Consider the following 14,622-nt stretch of genomic DNA (forward strand, 5'->3'; position numbering starts at 1 on the left):
ATGATTCTGAGCAGATGTGAAGGGATGTTCCAAGCCCTGAGCTTCCTCCAGAGCTTCGCCTGAAATACACACTCAAAAGCCGACGTGTATTCCCCAAAGCAAAGATAAGTCATGAGATTCAGGTTTCCCATTTGGTCCAGTAGAATGGACAGGGCCAAGATGTTTGTGATTGTGCCAGAACCCATCCTGAAAGCAGATTGAGTTATTGGGATTATTTGGTTGCTGTCCGCCCAGGCAGTTGATCGTGTAGGACAGGAGATACAAAGTATTTTGCTTTGTTGTCTAGGAGCGTGATGAGGGAGTAGTTTTAAGGTAATGTTTTTTCTCCTCCTTTATGGAGTGAGGTGATGCCTGCACCTCACCATGAGTCACGTATAAAGCCTGTGTGGACTGCGCTAGAGTAGAGAGGAGCCAATTTTCCTGCCCAGTACTATGGGTCTTGTTTATAAATAGCTTGGGGTAATCCATTTGGCCCAGGGGTACCATTCCTCCTGCCTTTGATGATGACTTTTGCAATTGCTTGTTCAGACAGTTGTACTTCTAGATTGAGGGAAAAATGTGGTTCTGTGTCTGAAGTCTGTTGAGCTTGTGGGCGGTGCTGAAAAATGCGTCCTGGGTGGGCCGTTCACGTTACAGTTGCTGTTTGCAAGTAGGTCAGTTGAAAATGTTTGCCATGTTGCTAGCAGAAAGTAGATATTTATGGCAACATGCTTTTGCACTCTTTGGGAAAGTTTTCAAAATGTAGACTCTTTCTGCATGTTCTGCATCTCTCCTGTGCCTTTTTTTAACTGACTTGTTGATTTTATCAACAACTAGCTAAAACCTTTTTTGCTGTGTTTAATTTTGCACTAGGGAGTCTATTTTTATTCTTCATGTTTGCAAACATGCTCTCTTTTTTTTTTAAGAAAGAGCTACACTAAAGATTTAAGTGGTTAGTGGGAAAGATGAAGGGATAAAATACCCTCTGCTGCACATGCCTCGGAGTTCCATAACCTTATAAAGGAACGTGGCCTTCGGCTTCATTTCTCTATTTTGCCACGGAACTCCTCGTGACTTGAAATATCGTTACAATTTAGGCAGGGGGTACTTTATCTCATATATTAGTCTCTAGTTATAACATTACTAATCACCTAGCAGCTCAATTGTAGTAATGTATAGTGGTTGAGTTGTAACGCCAGCAGCAGACAATGTGAAAAAGAGGTCAAAGAGCAGAATTACAACTGCTGGTTACAACAATGAAAACAAGCACTAGCTTTTCAGTGCTACTGAGCTTTTTTACTGAAATGAACATTCAGCAGAAAGGAGCCATTTATGTCAGCATATTTATTGTTTGCAGAGCTATTGTTCATTACATGAAAGCAGAAATATTTGGTAATGTTGTGATCACATATTACGTGGAATAAAATACTCTCTGTTGGATGTTGGGATATTGCAAGTAACCTAGGAGTTCCATTGCCATATTAAGGAATTCTACCTTTAGCGAACTCTTTAGTAACTCTATATGGTCACATAAATCATCACTAACTTGTAATAAATAACCTTACAATGTAAGGCAGAGGGTACTTTATCCCATATGTAATAGCAACATCTCAATAGTAGTATCCTGCATTGACTATAGAAGGGTTCTCCAAAGTCGGTCTTGGAGGGCTGAATCCATGCCAGATTTATCCATAGGCCCATTTAGATAAATGTAGTTATCTTAAAAATCTGGCATGGATCCAGCCCTCCAGGACTGGCTTTGGAGAACCCTGTACTGTGGTAATGCCATCTTCAAAAGAGTTTCTAAGTCAGCACTCTCATCTCTGGGGCTTCCTGCATCCAGTAGCGCGAAAATGTTCTCACATCATTCTGGTCATGGAAGCACCAGATTGCCACCACTCACCCCATTCACCCTCCTACCCAGGCAAGAATTAAGATTAAGATGGTATACATCATGTTCAAAGTCATTTACTCTCCAGAGGCCAATTTCCTTTGGTGCATCCGAAAAATCTTAGGAAGGAAGAAAAATCTCATAAAGGCATACTCAAACTATAGTCGAAAACATGAGACCTCATGGCAGGTGCGCAATGGCCATAGGGCTCAAAAGGCTCCAGCCCCCTCCCATCGTGTGTGCCAGCCCAGGCTGAGACAGCTTCCCCACACTAACACACAGAGAGTTCTCGAGCTGCTGTGGGCTGGCTGGTCTGGTGTCTTATCGCAGCGGCACCCGAGTATTTCACAGGTCTTCAAAAGACAATTTACTTGAGAACGGGGCTTTGTTGTTTTCTCACCCGTTCCTAGAGCCCCTGCATGTCCACTCTGCCTATTCCTTAAAGCTGCAAATTACATTTGCTGCCACAGTGTGGGAATGCATATCCTGAAAAGTAACCTGAGGCTTTGTGTTTTTTGAAGTTTTATACAGCTTGATCTGCACCTAAAGGGACCGAGGCACTTTTGCATGAGCACCAGTTACATTATACAAGGATAAATTGCTGGAAGTATTACCCCCCCCCCACACACACAATGTGGCTCTAGTTGTGCCCCTGCCTCATGTTGCCTTCTCAAAATCTTACTCAGGAACAGCCCCGTCTATCTGGCTCTTCCTCTAAGCTGCAAGCAGATGACAAAAAGACTTCCTCACGTTCTGCAAAAATCTGAAAACTGCTCTATTTCCAGCTTAAATGAAATCACATCGATGCCTCACCCTCCCTTATGCCTACTCTTCTACCGTCCTGCCTCTCTCCCTAGCCTTACCCTCTGCCCTTCCCCCTTCTCTTCGCTCCTTCCCTGTCCTCCTCAATACCTCGTCGCCGCTTCTTCCCTCTTCTCCTCCCTTCCCATCCTCCTGCAATCTGACTCTAAGTCATCGCCTCCGTGAATGATCCACACCTTGAAAACGATGTTGAAAATTCTGACCCTTGTCTGAAAGAAGCATGATGTTCAATCAGAGCTAGATTTACAAATGCACAGTCTACTGCTGCAGATTAGATGCAACACAGTACTTCATGGTATAGAGAGAGCAGCGTCAGAATCATCTAGGTCACTGTGCCGGCCTGCCCTCTCCACAGACTGCAGCTACAGTGTACAGGCCGAGCAGCGGAAGTTATTTCCCCAGCACTGACTCCATTGTTAAGTTAAAGGGAACGTGGGGTTTCTTTCTGGGGAGAGATAGATTTGTCGAGTGCAAGTTGACTCACCAGTATCGCAGAGGGTTAATATGCCTGCTGCAAAGAACGTGCATCATGCATATCACGGAACCTAATGCTAAAAGGGATTCGTTTGGGTAGAAATTTATTTTTATTAGCAAAGCCAGCCCCAGCTAGTGGTACGTTTTAAATCATCAGTTTGTGCTTTTCCAGAGCAAACATTTAAAATATACTGCACAGTTCTACAATTGTTTTACTGTACGATCAGTTTGCAAAGGTACTAGGGGAGTGCCCTTCGATTTCAGCTGCTCCAACATCTTACAGTTTTTCGTTGCATCTATATGCTTCCCTCATCTTCATTGCTTGATTTTGCTTGTGAGAAAGTGTCACTCATAGTCGTTGAATGTCACTCATAATTACACCAAAATTATGAAAATGTCACACATAGGCATTCTGAAATTTTGGCAGCTATGCTCTACCTCCCTCTCACTGTTGTCCGCCCCATTCCGGGGCTCCCCATGTTGCCCTCTACCACTACAACCGGCACCATCTCCTGCCTGCCCTCTCCACTTCCCTCTGCTCTCATTGCCCTTTCAGAGCTCCCCTCTCTAGCTAACCACACTTCTCTGGACTACTAGACCTCCCACGCCCCCGCATACAGGTGAATTTATGTTGAATGCATGCTCAATTTGTCAGTTACCGCTGCTACAATATAATAATCAGCGCTTATGTCTACACAGCGTGTTGCTCTGTAAAGCACACTGACACCTCGGGAATAGAGGGGCGCTACAGAAGAAGGCAGAATACAAAATAATACTAATGATCCAAATATTAATAGTAACAATGTTAACAATAACCGTAGTGGAAACAAGAACAATCATGATGAAAATAAAAATACTGTGATTGTTTTAAATTGAAGCATTAAAACCGAAGCACTAGGTTTAAGGCACAATGTAAGGAGATAGGCAGTTAAGGGCAAAACGTTGACATCGAACATATAGACAATTCCACAGATCAGATATGCACATTATACTACAGGCATGCAGATGCATAAGGTCAGTAGTTGAATAGGGGATGGAGGTCACCCATGAGGATGACCTGTTGACCAACTAATGCGACTGGTGAGGTACACTTTAAAGACCTTACTCCACTGTGAGGCATGATGGTTTGGGTCAGAGTTGGGTTGGATGGGTTGTCCGTAGAAGGGTCCTAGAGTAGTGTACTCCTAATAGTACCCTGTCATGCAGGACCTACGCTGTTTACGGATAACATATACTGTGGGCTTGGTGGCAAACTGAGTCGGTACACCCCCACGGCATATGCTAGCCTATGGTTTGCATTAGCTAGCTCGCAGTGCTACTAGAATCCCCTGTTATCAGAGAGATTAGTTTGTGCAACTTTCAGAACATAATAACCTCAGACTCGTGGAAACAGTATACTTCTTTTCACCCAGTCACTTGTGCTTGCTTGTTTTGCTCTCAGAGAGATACAAAGAAGAAACAGTTGAGCGTGTTTACAATAAGAATTTATTGTACCGTTGTTCTTCACATGTAAAATATGTGCGCTGCTATAACTGTAATACAGTAGCAGAAATATAGTATCAGCAGTACAGTGAATAAAAAGGAATAGTACAGCTCTACCATTTTTCAATAGTCATGAACCTATACATGAATATAAAATGCATTTATGAAATGAAGTGCGTACTCCTAAGATGCCTGTCTAGATGTACCTGAGTGTACCTAGCATGTGAGTAGGTGCCAAAGAGCTAATAAGCCTAAGAGCCTAAATCTAAGAGCCAAGAATCCCGCTAGGATTTAGTCGAACCCCCATACCTGAATAGTGAGAGTGTGGGACTTCGTCCTGGACTTGAGTTGGACACCCCGCAAGGGATCGTTAGACCACTGTCAGCTGGAGCGATGGCATGCCGGAGCCGCAGTGTCTCTGGTCAGTGTGTCGGCCTTGAAGTCTTGATTCCCTCCTGCTTACTGATAGCAAGAGGTGCTGTATTTACACAGTCTGTGTATGTGTGTTACCCATTGTTTAGTATGAGGATGACATTGGGGATTAAACCTTTGTGCGTAGATAGGAGAGGTGAAGTTTGCCCCACTGGAGAGTGTACTCATAAATTATTCATATGTGCTAAGGATGATGTCTTAGCAATATTGATCAGGAAAAACCCACCCTCGGCATGGAACTAGGTGAAAGGTTTAGTCCATAAAAGGCTACAGTCCTTATAAGGCATTATGTCCATACAAGGCAAGTCTGTCTTATTTGGAGTTATGTCCTTATAAGGCTCGTTCATATGAAATGCAGGGGAGATGATGTAGGGAAAGAGTACGATGTTCTCTAAACCTATGTCAGGGTACCGATATGAAATATAATACCGGTAAGATAGCTGAATGCAGTGCCTGGGAAGGGGGTATTAGAGTACCTGAATGCAGGGCTGGGGATGGAAATCATTGTTTGAAGAAAGTTGAATGGAATGTTTGGGGAATGGATATTTGTTAGAGAGAAACTGAATGCAGTGTTTGTAAAAGAGAGGGTTGATTAAGGGTGGCTGAATGCATTAATTGTCAAGGGAATATTTGAGTGTACCTTAATGCAGTGCTTATGAAGGAGGTGGTTGATGATGGGTAGCTGAATGCAGTGATTGTGAAGAGGACAATTGACGGGGCAGCTAAATGCAGTGTTATGGAAGAAGATGTTTGGTTTGAGAGCAGCTGAATGCAATATTTATAAAGGGATGGTTGGTTACGGTGGGTTGAATGCATTGTTTTGGAAACAAATATTTGAGGGTAGCTCAATGCAATGTTTGGAAAGAGGATAATTGATTTAGGGTAGCTGAATGCAGTGTTTGGGAGGGAGATCATTGACTGAGGGTAGCTGAATGCAGTGTTTGGGAAGGGGATAATTGACAAAGGGAAGCAGAAAGGAGCTTTTGGGAAGGAGATTTTTGTGTGCAAGAAGCTAAATGCAGTGTTTGTGAAGGAGGTGGTTGATGGTGGGTAGCTGAATGCAGTGTTTGGGAAGGGTATAATTGACTCGGGATGCTGAATGCAGTGTTTAGGAAGAGAATTTGTGTGTCTTGAAGCTAATTGCAGTGTTTGTGAAGGGGTAGTTAATAGAGGGTAGCTGAATGCAGTGTTTGGGAAGGGGATTTTTATGTGTGATAAGCTAAATGTGGTGTTTGCGAAGGAGTTAGTTGATGATGGGTAGATGAATTTAGTGTTTGGGAATGGGATGATTTTTCAAGGGTAGCTGAATACAATGTTTGGGAAGGGGTTTTTTGTGTATGCGAAGCTAAATGCAGTGTTTGTGAAGGAGGTCGTTGTTGGAGGCTAGCTGAATGCAGTGTTTGGGAATGGGATTATTTATCTGAGGTAGCAGAATGAAGTGTTATGGAACTGACTCTTTGCTTGTGAGTAGCTGAATGCAGTGCTTGAGAAGATCATTTTGTGAGGGTAGCTGGAGGCAGTATTGGGGAATGGGATAATTTCTTTAGGGTAGGTTAATGCCATATTATGGAAGGAGATGTGTGCTTGTTTATATGTAGCTGAATGCAGTGGTTGAGAAGATCATTCACGGAGGGTAGCTAAATGCAGTATTGGGACAGGGAATAATTAATCTAGGGTAGTTGAGTGCAGTGTTTGAAAATTAGATAATGATTGAGGAATAATAATGGAGGATAGCTGGATGCAATATTTGGGAAAGAGATGGTTTTGTGTGAGAGAAGCTGAATGCAGTGTATGTGAAGGGATGGTTGACTGAAAGAGGCTAAATGCAGTGTTTGGGAAGGGGGCTATTGATTTAAGGTAGCTAGATGCAGTGCTTTGGATTGGGATAATTGATTTAGGGTAACTATTAGAGAATGTGGCAAGGAGATCGCTGATTGAGGGTAAATTAACGCAGTATTTGGGAACAGGATTTCGTGTGACAGAAGTTGAATGCAGTGTTTGTGAAGGGGGTGCTTGATTGGGGCTAGCTGAAGGCAGTGTTATGGAAGGAGATGTTTGCTTATGAGTAACTGAATGCAGTGTTTGGGAAGGGTATAATCATTTGGGGCTAGCTGAATACAGTATAATCGAAGGAGATGTTTGTGAGTAGCTGAATGCAGTGTTTAGGAAGGGGATGGTTGATTGGGACTAACTGAATGCAGTAATGCGATTACTGATTGGGGGTAGCTGAATGCAACGTTATGGAAGGACATATTTGTTTGAGGAAGGGTGAATGCAGTGATTTTGAGGGGGACAGCTGAGTAAAGAGAGAGGACTGTGAGGTTTGGCAAGAGGATAGGTGATCAAAGAATGTTGAATGCAGTAACAGTGATAGCGATAGTTGTTATAGAGTAGCTGAATGCAATGTTGGGAAATTTGCATTATTGGGTGAGATTTTGAGAGAGATAAGCGAGGCGGTACATTATGTATAATCTTAAAGACCAAGGCAATGAGATTTAAACAATGCCCTTTGGGTGGCAGTGTATACAGATTCCCTACATGTGTGCTCTCCCACAGACACAAACCCAGAGTGTGCAGATCTGCAGTCTGTGAGCACACCCTAAGACAGGTCGCCTGGATGCGGTGCTTAATTTGAGCCGGTGGTTTCTGGCGCTCAGCACCGGCACTTAATTATCAACACTGGTGCTTTTCGTGAGCACCAGTTAAGGGCACATTCATTTATGGTAGGCACAGGAGATTAAGTGATTCACACAGAATCACAGCATGTTGAGCCGATGCCAAGACCTGGTTCCCCAACTAGGAAGTCGGCAGCTCTGGCCATTACGCCAGATTCTTTACCCACTTTCACGGTTCGTAGTTGGTGATGTTTTAGGCGGAACTAACAGGAGAAATGGGCTGGTGCAAGCTGCCTCCTGGCGAGTGGCCCAGCACTTATTTTTTTATAATCTAACCACTGCCTGAATGCGTGCACTCGCACCAACACACACTGAGGCCCTGATCATTATGTTTGTATTGTGTATGGTTACACTAATATTTTCATGTGCATCAGTCACAAGCAGATTTTCATCATACACAATGCTGAACATCGTTTGTTCATATCAGGCAGTACTTCCTATGTCACACAGCATGTCATACCAATCCACTGCTCACAACAAGAATCAGCGCAAACACTCTCCTGTGCTTGCAGTACTCACTCAGTGGCCACGTGGGTTTGTGCCACACATCTAGGGCATAACCCTGGAAAGTTTGCACAGCAGTGCGTAGTGACCGGATCTGCATTACAAATCATTTGCACACTGAGTGATTATGCCATTTTTCTAAAATTGCCCCCTTGCTATTGCACCACAGTGCGTATGTGGGCACCGTATCTCCAAGGTGCTTGGTCTGGCAACAACATCTGATGCTTGGAATTTGTGTTTGCTCATGATTTTAGAATTATGCAAATATATGTCGGTCGGGATAGTGATACCTAGCAATAGAGATCAATTCATGTTTTCTCTATTAGAGTGATCCTTTAATTTGTTCCCACACATTATCATGTTTATATATGGTCTGGCGCTCAGGACTGCAGGTTTGTGACCCCAAGGAGTTCAGTTCTCATTCTCTCAGGATCAGGGCAGCCACTGCGGCGACAGCCATGGGGCTCTCTTGTCAGGCGGTGCAGAGGCTTGGAAGACGGTACTCTGATTGTTACAAACGGTATGTGAGGTTGCACTTGTAGGATTGGCTGCTAACTGCCAGTTCTCTTCTCTCACAGATTTCCTGCCATGTGATGCAGGGAGGAAAGTCTGAAATTCCAACTATTTCGCCAAATTCCTGTGTGACTACGGTGTACGCCGAAGGGACAGAATTCACAGAAGTGTTGGTTATTGGCAATTCTTATGTATGGCGTGCTCAGCAGGTGTACTCCACAGGTAGTTTTCAAGAGTGGTCCACCAGGTGGGCCATTTGGTGACTTTCCCTGGGCATGCAGAGCTATGTCTGGTACATTGGAGGGATAAGCTTGAATCCTGGCTACCCAGGGGCTATACGTCCACTGGGGTGGCGGTGGTGCACCTAGGTGGCAACGATTTGGTGCACTTAGGCAGAAGGGAGCTATTTGAATTACTGGTTACGGAAATGGGCTGGTTCAGCTAAGAAATTCCCACATTCAGTCATCGCTTGGTCCCACATGATCCCGAGGTTGCAATGGACAAGAGGTGAGTCAATCAGGTCTCTCAATAACTCTGTCAATCGGATCAATAAGAAGGTCGATAAGCTGTTTAGATCACTGAAATTGCAGGCTATTCCGCACAGGTGCATCCAAAGTGAGTGCTTTTTTGTCCAGGGTGATGGTCACCTCTCTAAACTGGGTAATGAGATTTCTTTTAAATGTCCCCGCATGGTTAACACATCAGCCGCCTGGACATGAACATCTTGGGGGGGAGGGAGGCCAGATAGTAGGTGAACTATGCTGGCCTGTGGCGGGTGAGGTCATGATTTGTGAGGCACTTCGGGCCATAGAAGGCATCCTTTTACTTGGAACAGGTGGGACAGTGGTCTCACCGGGCCCTACAGGGGGTGCTGGCAGCAAGTCGGTTACAGGCTTTGTATTGCGGGGGTGGGAGTGCATTCTGCCAACAGGCCTTTACGGCTAATCCCTGCAGTGGCGTTGGGCGCCAAGCTTGCACAGACCTTTGGAGGGATAATGAGGGTGTGGGGGGTGCCCGAGGTAGGTAACCTGGCGGGCACGCGTTTTTTATACGGGATGTGAGCGTTTTCCCACCTGTGGGGTGCCAGGACGTCCTCTTCTCTCGATCAAAGATACGATAATGCGGAGAGAATAAATAGCCGCCTCACTGCTGAAAGGTTCGTATTAAAACCCACCTGTCTCTTAAAACAGGCTGGGAAAAAAACTGACCAATCGGAAGCACCAGGGAGAAAGAAGACAGAAGAGGAACACAGAGGGAGCGTAGAGAAAGACACAGAGGAAGAGAAGTCAGTGGACAATGCAACCGAAGAGGAAGAAGAAACCGGACCGCTGGACGAAGAAAGGAGAAGGAGAGCATCACCAGGAACACCGCAGAGGTGCAAGGAACCAACAGATATCTCTGACATTGCCGGGGCCGGATGACAACCGCCTGTCCCAGGGAGAAGAGCAGACGACTATACCGGAGCTGAAGAGTGGTGGCTGGCCCCGGAGGAGAGTTGCGGCCAAGCCTGGTGAGTGGCAAACACAATGATTGAGCGGGAGGAGGGTGTGGAACAGAGTGTTTTTTTTCCTTTTACTCTTTTGCACTGCATGAATGGTGGTGGCGGTGAAGAGAAAAATAACGAGGAGTCACCACCCAGGCATGTCTATCTAAGGAACTCTAAAAAGATAAATCCTGGTGACATCAATTCCCCCCCCCCCCCCCCCCCCCCCCATAAAGGAACTGAGTTAAGGGAAAGAAACAGAAAGAGTCTTTCCATAAGACTTTCTTTATTAGAACATTTAATTCTTCAATTGATTTTTTTTATTTCTCTCTGTCAACTTTGGGCACTCTTCCATTCTTGGCTCCGGGGTTTTTAACCCCAAAAGGAAAATAGTATAGGAATAGGAAGAGAAAAGAGAAAACGAAAACGGGCACTCAAGCCTGTAGGATAAGAAAAGACACTTCAGGTGAGCACTACTGGGGTGGGGAAACACTGGTAAAAACGTATAAACTCATACTTACCCCTTGCATACTTCTTCCTGTGTTTCCTTTCCATGAATCTCCGGGGACCTCCACAGTCGCTGGGAAAAACCTGGAAGAGAAAGAGAAGAAACCTTAAAGTAACCCTAGTAGAGCTCCCTACGGACAATTTAAATTTTCATAAGGCATAAATATAAAAAAAGAACCATCATTGAGCCTACAAAGCCGCCTCCTCGCATTTACTTCCAACCCAGTCTTCTAGGAACCACACAGGGGGGTACTTCCACGGGGTGGGGCCTCTCCCGTTAGGGAGGGGCCCTCACAGGTTGACCAGTCATGATCTCATTCGTAGGCTCAACACTGGATACGCAGGGACAAGGCTAAATGGGGTTAGGAACATCCATGTATTAGTTAATGTTAAGGTTAGACATCCATCAAAAATGTAAATAATCATGTCACCTATTTAGGGTGTTTCTGCATATAGTTTTGAAAATGATATTGAGTGCATTTTTAATGTTTGTGGTTTGTTGTCTTAATAAATATGGCCGGTGGTTTACGACCCCTAACCCAAAAGTTAAACTGATGTTGTGTGCTGTCTCTAGCGCCAGGGGGGTGATTGACGGTAGGTTGGTGATCCGGGTCACGTCATGGAGGGGGCTGGGCCTCGATGATACCTGCCCATTGACAATGACTTCCTCATTAGCCGCAAAGCAGTCCAGATGTTTCGGAATACTTACAGTTTTGTCCTTATCCTTCCAGAATATTTAAGGTGAACTGCTTATGAAAATGATCACCTGCTCTGAGCTCATGTCAAACAAATTCGCTCCTTCCTCCTCTTTGAATGAACTAACAGATAAACCTCTAAGGTCACCGCAATGGCCCACAGGGAGTCCTTCATCTCTTTCTGAAGTAAAATGTTGCTACCTCTGACAGTTTTACGTTTTTGTCTGCATTAAAGTCATTCACCACAACTATGCACAATGTACCGTAATTTGATTTTTGTTATGACACTGGTCATTGTTCCAACTGTTTTATGAATTCGAATACGTCCTGCTCTTCACTCAAAGATGGCGAAAAAATGATGAACCAGAACTAAAGAGTGTCCGAGATACGAATGTTTTGTAATTATCGTAAAAACTGACACTGGAGAAATAAAAAAAAAAGCAGGCACAAATAATTATTAGGAATTCAAAACGTAAAGTCAAAACTTACATTGATTTGACAAGGATGATGCGGGGAACCATAAATAAGAAAGGAAAATGTCGATCCACGTTGCAATGAAACGCAAATTGTGGCTTGGGTGTTTACAGGTTATCTGACTGAGTGCAAACATATAGACATGTCCAGTGTACACAGGCACACAGTGTGGCTGCGACCACCCTCGTCCACACATTCCGCGGATGTACAGGTCTGGCGGCTATGTCAACTTCCACAGACACACAACGCCAGTGCATGTATGGCTCCAGGCTGAGCCTACACTCAGTAGCATTCAGTGTGTCATTGGGGCACATGTGTCAAAGAATGCATTTGCGATTCTCAAATAGCGAGTTTTAGAGAATCCCTATTTGAGAATCGCAAAACGAGATGTAAATATAAATGTGCAATTTTTTTGCAAATTCTTGACATTCCTTAATTGCAACTCGCAAATTGCAAGTCGCAATTAAGGAATGGCTTTTCAATAATTTCTATGGGGCATGAGGCCCATAGGAATGAATGGGAAATGCATGCGCAATTTGCGAGTACCCAATAGGTACTCGCAAATTGCACATGCAATTTCAAGGGTGCAAGGGTTCCAAAAGGACACCCTATTGCACCCCTGAAATCTGTATGTGCGCCACATAGCACTTTGAAAAAAGCCAAAAAGTGTGTTTTTCAAATAAATCGCAATTTACCACTAACTTGAAGTTGGTGGTAATTTGTGATTTCTTATGCCAAAGTCGCACAACTTGGGTGCTTCATGCATCGCATTTAAGGAATCGCAATTTGCAATTCCTTAAATACTATCGCAAAATAGGGAATTGCAAATTTTGTGATTCTCTAATTTTCGATGCCCTTTTGGGATGATGCATCCCAAAAGGCCTTTTCTCGTTCGCAAACAGGCCGATTCTGAGAATCGGCCCATTTGCGATCAGGAAAAAGGCTTGATACATATGCCCCAATGTTTCCTGCCAGCTTGCACACTCACAGTCACACTCCCCATCTGGGCAGGTCCTCAAGCTATGTGTGTGCGCACACGCACCCAGCGAACGTTAGGAGATCTCTTGCGTTTATACAATTCAATGCTAAATTTGCATCGACAAGGAAATCATCGTACAAAAAGTGAACCAAACACTAATGATAAAACAAAAAGAGCAAATGGTTGATTCATCCGTAACAGAACACATTTTCCACTCCATACGTCTGTGCAACATTATTGGAATTAATTTAACAACTTTGAAGCTGTGTACTTCAGGTATGCCTGGAATATTGTACCCCAAGTATATCCATAGAGGAAAACATTTTTGTCACTTTTATTGAATAATAACTGAGAAATCATTTTAGTGAATGAAAATGTCTATTGTACTGTTTTATTGTGTGTATTTCTACAACATGTACGTCTTAGAAATAAGTGTACTATACATAAATACTAACACTGGGAATGAGTAAATGTGAGAAACAGAATCGTATTTAAAAAACTGTAATATTCCTCTAGAAATCCAAAACAAAAATTGAAAAGCAGACAGAAAATTATGTTTCTGTTATTTTTGTTTACCTTTACATAAAAGAGCAGAATTACAGACCACATTTAATCTAGGGGAAAACTCCCAGACACGGTCGTAATTTGCAAGCAAGGCACAATCTAAAACATTATATGTAGATGTTAAGCCATTAACCGTCGACAGTATTTTCAATTAAAAAGATGGTGGTAGATGGGATTTTTTTTTCAATCATTACAATTCTTGTCCAGAATTTTGCCACAGGTGGCCCTTAAGGGTACCCCAGGGATGCACTGCTAAACCTGTACTGCCCTTGGTACCCTTGGACTCAGGGGTCAAAAGGACAGTGGCAGGTACATAAAGTAATCAAGGCTCTAGGAGCTGTGTTCCGTTCCCACTAGCTGCTCAGCAGCAGATAAGAGGCTATTGAGTTGCTAAGTGTTGGACAGGAGGCCCACCATGTGATGTAATTGAGCTCCAAACAAGACCAAAATCATGGTCTTCGGGAAGAGCACATTACTGCGGGACTCCACCTGGTGGCCAACAGAGCTAGGACCAACATCCATGTCAAGAACCACAGGGTAAACATAGACAACAAACTCAACATGACTGCCAAAGTCAATACCATAACTGCCTCATACTGTCATACCCTGAATATGCTGAGGAAGATTTTCAAATGGCTCCCAATCAGCACCCGTAAAGCTGTCACGCATGTCTTGGTCACGAGCAACCTGGAGTACAGGAACACTTTCCATGATGGGATCAACATAGAAAGTCTACAGAAGGCTGCAGATCATTCAGATTTCTGCAGCTAGAATCACACCCAACCTCCTTCTCTACACTCACATCACACCACACCTGAAGGAGTGCCACTGGCTACCAGTTCACAAAAAAGCACAATTCAAACTCCTCACACACACTTTCAAGGCATTACATATGTCAGGCACACCATACTTCAACAATCGCATCTCCTGTTACAAATCTTCCAGACATCTCCTCTCGTCTGGACACCTACTTGCAGACACCCCATGTATACGGAACACAGATCCGCCGGTCGAACTTTCTGCTGCATTGCTCCTAAAGCATGGAATGACCTGCCACTACACATAAGAGCCTTCCACAAGAAGCTGAAGGCCTGGCTTTTCAAATAGCACCAATAGGCCCTAGGTTTGGCTACATTCCTTCCTGTTAT

The sequence above is a fragment of the Triturus cristatus genome, chromosome 7 (genome assembly GCF_964204655.1).
Source record: "Triturus cristatus chromosome 7, aTriCri1.1, whole genome shotgun sequence".
Classification (NCBI taxonomy): domain Eukaryota; kingdom Metazoa; phylum Chordata; class Amphibia; order Caudata; family Salamandridae; genus Triturus; species Triturus cristatus.